Genomic DNA, 12,114 nt, shown 5'->3' with positions numbered 1-12,114 from the left:
TTTGAGACAGAGAGAGACAGAACATGAATGGGGGAGGGTCAGAGCGAGAGAGGGAGACACAGAATCTGAAACAGGCTCCAGGCTCTGAGCTGTCAGCACAGAGCCCAACGCGGGGCTTGAACTCACGAACCGCAAGATCATGACCTGAGCCGAAGTCAGACACTTAACCGACTGAGCCACCCAGGCGCCCTTAAACATTTTTTTTAAAAGTAAATTTATTTCCTGGGGGACCCGGATGGCTCAGTCGGTTAAGTGTCTGACTCTTGATTTTGGCTCAGGTCACGATCTCACGGTTCATGATTTCGAGTCCCACGTTGGGCTCTGCGCTGACAGCCCAGAACTTCCTTGGGATTCATTCTCTCCCTCTCTTTCCCCTTCTCCCTCTCTTTCTCTCTCCCTCTCCCCCTCCCTCTCTCTCCCTCTCTCCCTCTTTCTTTCTTTCTCTCTCTCCCCCTCTCTCTCCTTCTCTCTCTCTCGCCTTCTCTCTCTCCCTCTCTCCTTCTCTCTCTCTCCCTCTCTCTCTCTCTCTCTCTCCTTCTTTCTCTCCTCCTCTCTTTCTCCCCCTTTCTCTCCCCCTCTCTCTCTCCCCCTTTCTCTCCCCCTCTCTCTCCCCCTCTCTCTCTTCCCCTCTCTCTCTCCCTCTCTCTCTCTCCCTCTCTCTCTCTCTCTCTCTCTCCTTCTCTCTCTCTCTCTGCCCTCAGAGCAGGGGAGGGCAGAGAGAAAGATTCCAAGCAGCCTGTCAGCGCAGAACCCAACATGGGACTCAAACTCATGAACTGTGAGATCGTGACCTGAGCCGAAATCAAGAGTCAGACACTTAACCGACTGAGCCACCCGGGTCCCCCAGGAAATAGGATTTTTAGTCGTTGCATAAATGGTGTGTTTTTATTTAGTGATATAAACAACTTACAGTTGTGAAGTGTGAGACAAATAGATGAGTTCAGGACATAAAAACTCTGTTTCCAAAAATTCTTCACATTCTGGGTTAGGCAATTTCTTAAGTGTGGTTTATAGACATCCAAAATTCAGGGATAAGGAAGTGAAATAATTTGCAGTAGAACACATTAACTATTTATGTGTCTTTGTTCCGTGACACAGAGGTTCGTCTCTGTGGCAAATGTGGACACTCGAGGTAATTAGCATTAGCCGTCCGTGGATGCGGCCGTTCCCCTCACCCCGCCGGGGCGCTGGGCGCTATTTCTGCGTCCTTAGGCTGCCCCCGCTTTCTGTACCCACGTCTGCACGCGGGAGGCTGTGCGCCTCTGTACCATACCCCCAACACCGAACAAAATCGGCAAAATCGCTCCCCAGAACATCTGACTCTCCTGTTAAATAGGCCGTGGCACCGTCGCTTTATTTTAGAAACTGCAATATGAGAAAACCCATCTTCTCTGGAATCCTCCGTGGGCCGGAGACTCTCTGGGAACCGAGGCCAGGCTGCAGCGAAACCCAACAGCTGGGGGTTCCTTAAACTCTTCTCCCCCAGGATTTACTGCAACATTTTAGGAGCCTGAAGGCCCAGGGATCTCCTACCTGTATGACCAGCGACGTTCCAAGTAAAATAGCCTCTTTTTTTGGGGGGAGGGGGGGGGAATGTAACCACAGATTGTCTTCTTGCGAGGTCAAGTGAGAGGTAAAACGGCCAGCCTGGTGAGACTTCCGTCAGCTGGAAGGGGACAGTTCTGACGAGTTTGCCCCTCCCCCCTTGTCCTGTCCACGCGCCAGAGTGACATCTAATTAATGAATTCCACGTGATTTGTTGAAAGAGCGGGATTTGGCGGGGATGTGAGCACGCTGCGGTGGGTTGGGGCTCTCAGGTCTCAGAAGAAGAGGGAACAGGAGAGTATCTTTCGTTCTGGAAAGATCGGTGATAGCTGAGCAGGGCAGAGGAAGGGAGAGGCTCTGACTTCCTCCTGGCTTTTTAAAAAGTGACTTTGAAGGAACTGACTGTCATGTAGCTGCCTCTTTCCCTGTTCTGTTCCAGCTCAGCTGGCCGGGGAGGTGCATTCCACGGACTCTTAGCAAAACAGCGCATTGGAAACAAATAAAACTCTTAGCAAAACGGCGCATTGGGAGAGCCCCGCAGGAGGGTGCTGGGGGCGGCCGCGGGGACCCAGGCAAGGACGCGGCGCGGCCGCCCGGCTCGCGGGGAGACGGACGCACTTGAGAAAGCGAGCCGAGAAGTGGGTGCTTCCATCCCCTTCAAATTACAAACCAGAAAGTCAACAAGGACCGTGTTAGTTATGCAAGCGGTTTCTAAAGTGGTTCTTGTGGGCGACGTGTGAATTCTGCAGAGCTTCACCAGCCCCCAGCGTGGAAGTCTGTGCTTCAACCCGGGGACGCCAGGCCTCCAGGAGCCCGCTGGGGTCCCCGTGTCCCTTCCTCTGCCTCAGAGCAGAGAGGCTGGCGCGCCCCGGTGGCGAACCCGCTCCCAGAAGCACTTCTTCCCCTTTTCCCATCTTCCCACCATACCCAGTGAGTCTCCCCAGCCACCCGGCCGCTCCTGAAGGGCCCCCAACGTGGTGGCGGGGTGACGACGGGTCCCCATGTGCCCTCGGGCCCTGGCAGTCACCCCCTCCGACCCGCGTGGGCCCCCTCTGGGCCCTGGCAGAGCGGGGGGCTGGTTATCTGTTGAATTCTGGGCTTCTCGGGGGTTCGGCACCTGACCTTCCCCTGGATGCCAGTCTCCAGCTGCCTGTCCTGTCCGGGTTCGTTCTTCTGAAATCGCACGACCGTCTGCCTCGTTGCTCGAACCACACACCCAGGAGCCGGCGTTGGCTTCCCAGAGCCCCTCCTTGGCCTCCTCCAGCTCACTATTACGTCCCCACCACTCTGTTTCCAGGAGCACATCCTGAGTTATCCTAGATCTCTGCCTCCCATCCCCCCCCCCCCCCCCCAGCCGGGCCCGGGCCGCCATTACCTCTTGGTTGGATGTCTCCAGAAGCTTCCAAATGACATTTTCTGCTTCCAGGGATGCCCTGCCTTCCGGCAGTCTACCATCCGTACCGCAGCCAGAGCAGTCTTGTAAACACGTACGTTGACTCAAGTGCCGGCCTCTCGAAACCTTCCAGTGGCTTCCCATTCCCCGTTGGGTCCAGTTCCGCCCCTGTCACGGCCTCCGGGGCCGGTCGTGGGCCAGCCCGCCTGTTCCAGCCTCCTCCTGGCCCTGCCTCCTTTGCTCACCGTGTTCCGGCCACGTCAGTGTTTCTAGTCTCCGCAATACCGGGCTCATTTTAGGGACCCTGCGTGTTCCCTCATCCGGCTCCTCCCTCAGAGTTTCGCGTGCCCGGATCCCTCCGATCATTCAGGGCTCAGCTCACACGCCAGCTGCTCAGCAAGAATGTTCGTCCCAGACCCTCAGCTACAGCAATACGTGCTCGCCCTCCCCCACCCGGTCGGAAACTCCAAATGGCACCTTACTTTATTTAACGCGCTCACTGCAACATTCAACGTCCTCCCTTTTTGTGTACTTGTGTGTTCTCCCCCCTCGCCCGCGAAGAGAAGTTCCTGGAGGGCACACACCTGTTTCCAGCACCATCCCTGGTGCTCGAAAGAGTGTCTGGTGTGCAGTTAATGCTCCATAAAGCTTTGTAATGAACAAACTCTCTGAGAGACGGTGGGAGATGGGGCGCACTGCACCCGGTCCCCTACGTTGACGGGCTTCCGGGCACGTCTGTTGGCGACCTGCAGATTGCTGCTGCTGGGCTGGAGCTGAAGCTTCTGCATTAAAAAAAAAAAAAAAATTCCAGGGGCGCCTGGGTGGCTCAGTGGGTGGCTCAGTGGGTTGGGCGTCCGACTTCGGCTCAGGTCATGATCTCGTGGTTCGTGAGTTCGAGTCCCGCGTCGGGCTCTGTGCTGATGCTCAGAGCCTGGAGCCCGCTTCGGATTCTGTGTCTCCCTCTCTCTGCCCCTTCCCCACTGGCACTCAGTCTCTCTCTGTGTCTCAAAAATGAATGAATGTTAAAAATTTTTTTTAAAAAGAGAAAAAAGAGGCAGGTGTTGAGTCGTATCTCATGACTTCTCAGCATCCACAATCACATGAGCTAATTCTCTGTCTCTCTGGAGAGCCCTAATCGATACACCTTCCCTCCCTCCCCTCACCCCACAATTATGTACTAAGTCTGAATTTGATTCCATGGGAAGTTGATACGATGTGGCCTTTGAGCTCTGAGAGCTAACAGTCGAATAAGAAAGTTAAAATAAAGACACAAACACTCAAAATTCAAGGCAGAACTTAATGGAGCCACGATGCCCTGGGTGCTGAGAAAGGGAGGCCGACCGTGAAGGGGTTGTGGTTAAGGGCATTGATTCAGGAGCCAGGCTGTCTGGGTTCAATCACCTGCCCCCCTTTTTATGACTTGTGTGATCTTTGGCAAGTTATGGGATGGTCGGTGACTCCGTTTCCTCACGTATGAAATGTAGAAACTATTAGTACCTACATCATAGGATTATGAGAAACACTAGACAACGCAGTGTATTTATGGCACTTAAAACAGCGTCTTAGATCAGCGTTCCGCACGCGGGACTGAGGACAGAGAGGTGGGACAGCGTTTGGATTTAGGATGAAGCGGGGCAGGGGGGTCCCTGGGGCGTCGTGTGCGCAGAGGGAACAGGAGGGCAAGGGGGCTGGCCGGCCGCAGCTGAGATGTTTAGCTGGGAAAACGGAAAGGCGAGGTGATGGGAATGTTGGGAAGCTACATGCGGCCACGGTGGGGAGGGACGCTTAGTAAGCATCCTCTCCGGTGGGTAATTGTCACTGAACACTTTGAAGTGGAGAAATTGCTGAGATGCCTTTATTTCCGTAAGAACTTACCTGCTTAGAAATTTTTGGCAACATCCAATGACTTGGAGAGACTCACTCCTTTCCTTTTGCTTGATTTGGGTTGATGTTTTGCTTTTTCTTTTCTAGTTCCTTAACGTGGAAGGATTGATTTGGGACTGGGCCTTCCTTTAGTGTAAGCATTCAGGGCCCTGAGTACCCCCTCCCCACCCCCCCCACCCCCCGCTCTGATAGATCGTATTTTCATTTTCACCCAGTTGAAAACATTTTCTAGCTTCCCTTGAGCATTAGTTACTCTTGTACCTGTGGATTAGTTGGGAGCATGTTGTTTAATTTCTGAGTAGACGGAAATTTACCTGCTATTCTGTGATTGATTTCTGGTTCAATTTCATGACGCCCCGAGGCATACCTGGTCTGACTTCACTTATCTACGTTAATTAAGATTTATTTTATGGCCTGGGATATGGTCTTTCTCGGTGAATGTTTCATGTGTGTTCTGCTGTTGTTGGGTGGAGTGTTCCATAAATGCCAATTAGATCCAGATGGCCCACCGCCTCGCTCATTTCTTCTACCCCCCTTGCCGATTTCCTGTCTCCCCGTCCTATCTGTGGCTGGGAAAGCACTGCTCACGTCTCCAACCACAATCCTACATCTGTCTATTTCTCCTTCCTGTTCTGCCGGGTTTTCCTTCCCATGTTTCAAAGCTCTGTGGACAGGTGCACACCCATGTGGTATTCTTAGGTCTTCTCGGTGAATTGACTCTTTTATGTCTGTGTTATTCCTCTTTGGTGTATTTTATGTACGTATTATTCCACCCCCTTTGGTGAAGTTCTTTGTCCTGATGTCTGTTTTGTCTGATATTCATAGAACCAATCCAGCTTTTTAATTTTTTTTTTTTGGATTAGTGTTTGCATGGTATGTCTATTTCCACTCTCTTTTCACTGACCTGAGTCGTTACGTTTGAAGTGAGTTTCTTGTAGACCGCATGTACTTAGGTCATCATGTAGAACCTAGTCTGAAAGTTTCTGTCTTATAATCGGCGTGTTGTCTGTTCGCTTCATAATTGGTAAGTTTGGATTTACGTCTACCATTTTGCACATTTTTTTCCTGTTTGCTTCTTTTTTGTTCCTCTTCTTTCCTCTTTCCTGACTTCTTTCACTTTACCGGACTATATTTTAGCATTTCACTTGATGTATTCTTTTGGTTCTGACTCTACCTCTTTGCATAATTTTTTTTTTTAATGGTTGCTGTAGGGATTACTGAGTCTATCCTCAACTCTTCACACTTTAATTAGAATCAGTATTTTCCAACTTCAATTTGAATATAGGAATCTTGGGGCACCTGGGTGGCTCAGTCGGTTGAGCATCCGACTTCGGCTCAGGTCATGATCTCACGGTCTGTGGGTTCAAGCTCCATGTCGGGCTCTGTGCTGACAGCTTGGAGCCTGGAGCCTGCTTCAGATTCTGTGTCTCCCTCTCTCTCTCTGCCACTCTTCCATTTGTGCTCTGTCTCCCTCTCTCAAAAATAAATAAACACTAAAAATTTGTTTTAATTTTAAGGGGCTCCTGGGTGGCTCAGTTGGTTAAGCATCTGACTTTGGCTCAGGTCATGATCTCCCAGCTCTTGAGTTCAAGCCCCACGTCTGGCTCTGTGCTGACAGCTTGGAACCTGGAGCCTGCTTCGGATTCTGCGTCTCCCTCTCTCTCTGCCCCTCCCCCGCTCATGCTCTGTCTCTCTGTCTCTGTCCAAAATAAATAAACATTAAAAAAAAAAATTAAAAAGAAAAAAAAAGAAATTCAGTATTTGGTATCTGTCGGGAGAGGCTCTCCCGGGAACGAACCTCTTGAAATGCAGCACCATTTTTGAAGGTTTCTATGGAGCTTGACATTGTTATTCACCAAGACAGTGAGTAAAGAATTAATTGCTAGTTTTGCTGCAGTGGTTCAGCATGATTTCCTAAAAGGTGCAAGATAATTGATTGTCTTTTTCTCTGCAGCTGATTTCACCCCTTAATGGCGAACTATATCGTTTGCTGGATGATATGCTAATTGCTCATGTGATGACGGTGGTGGCAATGACAGATGATGATTACTTAACGCTTCACTGTCACTTAAGATCCCATCTGTTAATGAAATGGACTTGCGGGCAGGTACCCCATGACTGTTTAAGCAGCTGAGTCCAGAGACAAAGCAGAAAACTCACTGGGGACTGAGGAATTATCTTAGGTGAATGGTCAAGATGAGGTCCACATCGGCACGTCAACTGTATGTATCGGTTAGAGATTATTTTCAAGCGCACATGACTGAAAAGTACACTCTGATGGCTCAGCCGAACAGACAGACAGGATGGCAGTCCCATGACATCACCAAGGACCCAAGCTCCTTCTAACCTTAGGCTCTTCTCAGCCTACAGGATTTTCAGACAAGTTTATTTAGATGTAATTCACACATAGAAAAGAAATCACCTGTTTCAGAGTACAGGTCTATGAATTTTGGCAAACACGTAGAGTCACGTAACCACCATGGCGACAAGATAGAGAAGGTTCAACACCCCCCAGATTCCCCTCGTGCCCTTTCATAGTTAACATCTCTTTCCACGCCCACCACCGCTAATGCCCACTGACCCGTGTTCTGCGTCTGTTTTGTCTTTCCGAGAACGCCGTGTAAATGAACTCCTACGGCTTGCAGACTTCTGGTTGGCTTGTTTTCACCGGGGATAATAAATTTGAGTTTGATGCTGTTGTGGGTATCAGTATGTTTCCCTTTTTAGAAAAGCTGTATAGTACTCTAATTTCTGGATATGCCATAGTCTACTGATCCATTCATTCACAGGGGAAGGACATCTGGGTTGCTTCTGCCGTTCGGAGATGATGAGGAAAGCTTCCGTGAACATGTGCATACGGGCTTTTGCGTGAACCTGTGCGTTTCATGTCTCAGGGAAGCACCTGCGAGAGTGATTGCTGGGTCGTATGGAGGGATAGATTTAGGTTTTTGTGAAACTGCAAAACCGTATTGCAAGGGGCTGAGCCATTCTTGACAGTAATGTAGCAGAGGGCCAGATGCTTTACCTCTGTTTCACCACCAGCACCTGGTCTTGGGGCTTTCTGCTCGTCTAATAGGGGCACAGCAGTATCTCCTGCTGGCTTTATTTATTTATTTTTTTTATTAAAAAAAAATTTTTTTTAAACGTTTATTTATTTTTGAGACAGAGAGAGACAGAGCATGAATGGGGGAGGGTCACAGAGAGAGGGAGACACAGAATCTGAAACAGGCTCCAGGCTCTGAGCTGTCAGCTCAGAGCCCGACGCAGGGCTCGAACTCACGGACTGCGAGATCATGACCTGAGCCGAAGTCGGATGCTTAACCGACCAAGCCACCCAGGCACCCCTCTCCTGCTGGTTTTAATTCACATTTCCATCCCAGGCTAAAGCTGTGGAGCACCTTGTCATGTGCTAATTTCCATCAATACATCTTTTTTGGTGAATCGTCTCCTCAAGATCCTTCACCCGATTTTTGTCGGGTTTTTGTCTTATTGAGGTTTGAGTGACTTTCATCAAGAGACACGCTTCGCAGATACTTTCTTTCAGTCTTTTGTTCATTTTCTTACCGCTGTCTCTTGACGTGCTTAGGTTTTAAATCTGAGGAATGTCTCATTTTTTTCTCGTATGGTTTGTACTTTCTGTGTCTTTTCTAAGTAAGTCTTCGCCTCACTCGAGGCCACAGAGATTTCTCCTTATGTTTTCCTCTAGAAGTTTTACACTTTTAGATTCTATGTTTGGGACTATGATTTTGTCACGGTGCGGGGGATGGGTCGAGTGTCTTTTTTTAAATTTTATTTTTAATTTTTTAAGATTTACATCCAAATTAGTTAGCATATAGTACAACAAGGCTTTCAGGAGTAGATTCCTTCGTGCCCCTTACCCATTTAGCCCATCCCCCCCAACCCCTCCAGCAACCCTCAGTTTGTTCTCCATATTTATGAGTCTCTTCTGTTTTGTCCCCCTCCCTGTTTTTATATTGTTTTTGTTTCCCTTCCCTTATGTTCAGAGTGTCTTTTTTTCTTGCATGTGGACATCCAGTTGCTCTGATCCACGTGTTGAAATGACTACCCTTTCTCTATCATGATCCCTTGCACTTCTGCTGGAGCTCAACGGGCAGGGTAGGTGTGGGTCTATTTCTGCGTTCTCTCTTCTGTTTCGCCTGTACAGTCCTTTCGTTGGTTTCACGCTCTGTCGATGACCGGCAGCTTTATAGAAAGTCTTGACATCAGTACAGAAGTGTTCAACTTTGTACGTATTTTTCAAAATAGTTTGATAGCTATTCCAGTTTCTTTGCCTCTCCGTGTACATTTTAGAATTAGTGTGTCGATTTCTATCAGAGATCCTCGTGGGATTTGAGTGGGATTATTTGGGGGAGGATTGACGTTTTACACATACTCTGTCATCCAACCTGAGAATGCAGTACATCTTTCCAATTATGTAGGTGCTCTTTGCACCTATTTTGTTAGATTTATACCTATTTCATTTGGGTGCTATTACAAATTACATTTTTCATATTTTAATTTCCAATCATTCATTGCTCGCCTATCAAATTCAATAGATTTTTTATGTTGGAAGTATTTCTTGTGTGACCTTGGTAAACTCACTTGTTCATTCAGGTAGTTTATATACTATAAAGTATGCCCATTTAAATTGTACAATTCAGTGTTTTTTATTTTTTTTTTAAATTTTTTTTTCAACGTTTATTTATTTTTGGGACAGAGAGAGACAGAGCATGAACGGGGGAGGGGCAGAGAGAGAGGGAGACACAGAATCGGAAACAGGCTCCAGGCTCCGAGCCATCAGCCCAGAGCCTGATGCGGGGCTCGAACTCACGGACCGCAAGATCGTGACCTGGCTGAAGTCGGACGCTTAACCGACTGCGCCACCCAGGCGCCCCAACAATTCAGTGTTTTTTAATTAACAGAGTCACGTAATTATCACTATAATCTAATTGTAGGACATTTCATCACCTTAAACCCAGATTTCTTTCTTTCATTTGGATTTCTGTTTAATTCTATTATGATCAGAGAACATACTTTATATGCTTTTGATCATTCATATTTTTTGAGGTTCTTTTATGGATCAGAATATTGTTTATTTTGGCGAATGTTTTATGCGCGCTCGAAAAGGATTTCATTTCTCTGTTGTTGAGTGTTTTATAAACGTCATTAAGCCAATTAGGTTAAAAATGTTGGTCAGGTCTTCTGTATCCTTAGTGATTTTCCGTCTACTTATTTTCTTGATGACTGAGAAGAGTCTCTGAATGCAGCTGTGGGCTGGTCTGTTTCTCCTTTCGATTATAGCTGGTTTTCTACTGTGTATTTTGCTGATTCTTCTGTTAGATATATATGTGCTGTCGCTGAATTCATCCCATGGTCCTTCTATAATGATTGTCTTCACCCTGAAAATGAACAGCCCTTGTTCTGCAGTCTACTCTGATAACATGGCTATTCCAGTTTCCTTTTATTCGGCGTTGGCAAGATAGAGTTTTCCTGTCTCCTTTTACTTTTTAACCTAGCTAGGTGTTTATATTCAAAATGTGTTTCTTGGGGCGCCTGGGGGGCTCAGTCTGTTGAGTGTCCGACTCAGGTCATGACCCCAGGGTTGTGGGACGGAGCCCCCACGTTGAGCTCTGCGCCGAGTGTGGAGCCTGTTTGGGATTCCCTTTCTCCCTCTGCCCTTGTCCCCTGCTCATGCTCTCTCTCTCTCTCTCTCTTGCTCTCTAAAATAAAAAAAAAAAAGAAATGTGTTTCTTAAAATGTGTTTCTTGTGGACAGTATATATTTGGGTCTTTATCCAGTCTGGGAATCTCTATTATTTGGGGTGTTCAGATCATCTAAATTCCACGCAATGATTGATATGATTGGTATTAAATCTGCTATTCTTGCCAACTATTTTCTATTTGTTTTATCTGTTCTTTGCTCTTCTTTTATCCTTTTGTTGCTGCCTTCAACTTAATTCAGAATTTGTTAGGATTCCATTTATGCCTTATTACTAGCTTATTACTTGTACCTCTATAACCTTTTTTTCCATTGGTTGCCCTAAGGGTTATTAAGTGGCTTTTCAGTGGCTATCGTAATATATATATATTTAAAGCATCACACACTAGGGGCGCCTGGGTGGCTGCGTGGCTCAGTCGGTTGAGCGTCCGACTTCAGCTCAGGTCATGATCTCGCAGTCCGTGAGTTCGAGCCCCGCGTCGGGCTCTGTGCTGACAGCTCGGAGCCTGGAGCCTGCTTTGCATTCTGTGTCTCCCTCTCTCTCTGCCCCTCCCCGCTCATGCTCTGTCTTTCTCTGTCTCAAAAATAAATACAAACATTAAAAAAAAATCATCACATACTACACTCCATAATAGTATACCGCTTCTGGTGTGGTATACACACCTCACAGCTGTATACTCCCACTTCCTCCCTCCCACCCTTTGTGATTTTTTCCTCCACGTTACTTTTACATATGCTACCAGCCCACAGCACATTCTACTCTTTTCCCATTAGATGATTTTCTTTTTGCAGCAATCAAAAATAAGTAAAAATATCTTTCCTAGTCACATCAGCTGTAACCATTTCTGGATATCTTCGTTCCTTCATGCAGATCCCTGTTTGTCTAAGGTCATGATATTCTGCCCAAAGAATTCTTTTATGTTTCTTGTATTACTGGTCTGCTGGCAATGGAGTCTCCCAGTTTGTGGTCAGCTGAAAAATGTTTATTTCTTTCATGTTTTTATTGAGATGTAACTGACGAACCATAAACTTCACTTTTTTTAAATGTAAAATTCAATGATTTTCATTGTTTATTTATTTTTGAGAGAGAGAGACAGAGAGAGAAAGCGGGGGAGGGGCACAGAGAGAAAGAGAGGGAGACACAGAATGCAAAGCAGGCTCCAGACTCCGAGCCGTCAGCACAGAACCCGACGCGGGGCTTGAACTCATGAACCGTGAGATCATAACCTGAGCCCAGTCCAACGCTTAACTGACTGAGCCACCAGACACCCCAGATCGTCACTTTTCTTGAACCCCCACTAGTGAGCAGGGATTTGGGGAAGTTGCCCAGCTCAAAATCATGTCCCCCCCCGAAGAAGGGACATGAGCGTTGGCTTGCACGTGGCAGGGTGCAGGAGGAAAACGGAGCCCCCGTGGGTGTGAAGAATGCAGCGGAAGACTGGTGACGGGCTTGGAGAGGTCGGGCGCAGGCTGGCATGAGTGCCGGAGCCCGGGCAGCTGTGCACGGAGGGGAACACGCACCCCCTCTCAGGCCCTTCTCCGGGACCCGGCAGGCACTGGGGAAAAGACGGGAG

General features: G+C 47.8%; 2 protein-coding genes across 2 annotated transcripts in view; one reads left to right on the top strand and one right to left on the bottom strand.

The window, feature by feature from the left end:
* Positions 1-3,074, bottom strand: part of LOC147575236 (uncharacterized) — a 7,981-nt gene extending 4,907 nt beyond the window's left edge. Inside the window, exon 1 of the mRNA XM_086683338.1 lies at positions 2,921-3,074. The gene's annotated coding sequence lies outside the window, so the exon portion shown is untranslated. The remainder of the gene's footprint in view (positions 1-2,920) is intronic.
* Positions 1-12,114, top strand: part of ADGRD1 (adhesion G protein-coupled receptor D1) — a 149,036-nt gene that overhangs the window by 2,656 nt on the left and 134,266 nt on the right. The window lies entirely within an intron of this gene.

The sequence above is a fragment of the Puma concolor genome, chromosome D3 (assembly GCF_028749965.1).
Source record: "Puma concolor isolate L17-30 chromosome D3, mPumCon1.1.hap2, whole genome shotgun sequence".
Classification (NCBI taxonomy): domain Eukaryota; kingdom Metazoa; phylum Chordata; class Mammalia; order Carnivora; family Felidae; genus Puma; species Puma concolor.
This window is presented reverse-complemented; position numbering and strand designations above follow the sequence as displayed.